A 2,097-nucleotide genomic window follows, 5' to 3' on the forward strand; every position below is an offset into this window, starting at 1 on the left:
ACTCCATGGCAGGGATGCAAGAAACCACAAAAAGTGCAAAGAAACTGCGTTCCGATACCCATTCCGCACATAGTGCATATTGCGCAAAACGGGCAGGGACAGCAGCTTCCAAGTAAGGTATGTTAACCAAACTCACCAGACACACCTTACTAGGTGAGCCCGATATAATAAGCTCCAAATATTGCCCCCAAACCACATTCAGATACCCGTTCTGGGCAAAAGAGTGTATTGCGCAAAACGGGCCGTAACGGCAGCTTCCCGATGAGATAAGCCAACCAAACTCAACAGATGCACATGACTAGGTGGGACAGATATAGAAAGCTCCAAAAGTTGCCCTGAAACCATGTTCCGATACTCGTTCCGGGCAAAAGCCCATATTGCGCAAAATGGGCCGTAATGGCAGCTTCCCAATGAGGTAAGTCAACCAAACTCACCAGACACACATGACAAGGTGGGACAAATATAGAAAGCTCCAAAAGTTGCCCCCAAACCACGTTCCGATACCTTTTGGTGAGTGTTATATGTGTTTGGTGAGTTTGGTTGACTTACCTCACTTGGAAGCTGCCGTTATGGCCCGTTTTGCACAATACAGACTTTTTCCCGGAACTGGTAACAGAACGTGGTTTGGGGGCAACTTTTTAGCTTTCTATATCTGTCCCACCGAGTTATGTGCGTCTGGTGAGTTTGTTTGACTTACCTCACTTGGAAGCTGCTGTTACGGTCCATTTTGCGCAATTCGGAGTTTTTTGCCCAGAACGGGTATCGGAATGTGGTTTCGGGGCAACTTTTGGAGCTTTATATATTTTCCCCACCTTGTCATATGCGTCTGGTGAGTTTGGTTGACTTACCTTACTTGGAAGCTGCCGTTACGGTGCATTTTGCACAACACAGACTTTTGCCTGGAACGGGTGTCTGAACGTGGTTTTGGGGCAACTTTTGGAGCTTTCTATATTTGTCCCACCTTGTCATGTGCATCTGGTGAGTTTGGTTGAGTTACCACTTTGGGAAGCTGCTGTTATGGCCCATTTTGCGCAATAGGGACTTTTGCCCGGAACAGGTATCGGAACGTGGTTTCGGGGCAACTTTTGGAGGTTTCTACAACTGTCCCACTTAGTCATGTGCATCTGTTGAGTTTGGTTGACTTATCTCATCGGGAAGCTGCCGTTACGGCCCATTTTGCGCAATACACTCTTTTGGCCGGAACGGGTATCTGAACGTGGTTTGGGGGCAATTTTTGGAGCTTATTATATCGAGCTCACCTAGTAATGTGTGTCTGGTGAGTTTGGTTAACATATCTCACTTGGAAGCTGCTGTCCCTGCCCGTTTTGCGCTATATGCACTATGTGCGGAACGGGTATCGGAACGCAGTTTCTTTGCACTTTTTGTGGCTTCTTGCATCCTTGCCATGGAGTTATGTATAACTGGTGAGTTTGGTTGATATCGCTCATTCAGAAGTGGCCTTCCGGCCATCCCATTCTGTTCCGGATGTTGTTTTGGGAGTTCTGGGGTTAATAGTGATATAATATTGCAATGGTTTTAGTCCTAAATTATTGTGCCCAAGTGTTGCTAACACATGCCACTGTTTTTGGTATGGTTTTTTAATATAATGGGGTCGTTCCGGCCTGTTCCGTTCCGTCTTTTACACCGTCCCATTTTTTTTAAAGAATTGTCTTTATTAATGACGTTTTTGCTTGCTTTAGAGGCGGCGATTGCGGCAGGCGCAGTTTTCCTCACTGCTACGTGACCAGTTGTACCTGCCAAAATCCCCTCCTTCCCCCCATGACTGAAAAGTGCAAGCAGGAGCCTTGCCCTGGTGTGTGTGTGTGTGTGTTCACGTGATTTCTGAATGGGGCATCTGCCCCTTCGCCCCTCTTTCCCCACGGCCGGCATTCCCTCTTCAGCGCCAGGTTCAGACGCTGAGGAAGAGAGAAGTGGTGGGGAAAAAGAAATCGCGAGACTGAGCGGTCGCGGGCCCAAAGCGTTGCTAAACAACACTCAGCGGCCCACGAGCGCCTTCCGGAGAAAATGGAGCATGCGCATTAGGGGAAATGTAGCCGCTCGGCGGAACAGCAGGGCGCACGCGCAGAACGCGTTGGG

The sequence above is a fragment of the Elgaria multicarinata genome, chromosome 3 (assembly GCF_023053635.1).
Source record: "Elgaria multicarinata webbii isolate HBS135686 ecotype San Diego chromosome 3, rElgMul1.1.pri, whole genome shotgun sequence".
Classification (NCBI taxonomy): domain Eukaryota; kingdom Metazoa; phylum Chordata; class Lepidosauria; order Squamata; family Anguidae; genus Elgaria; species Elgaria multicarinata.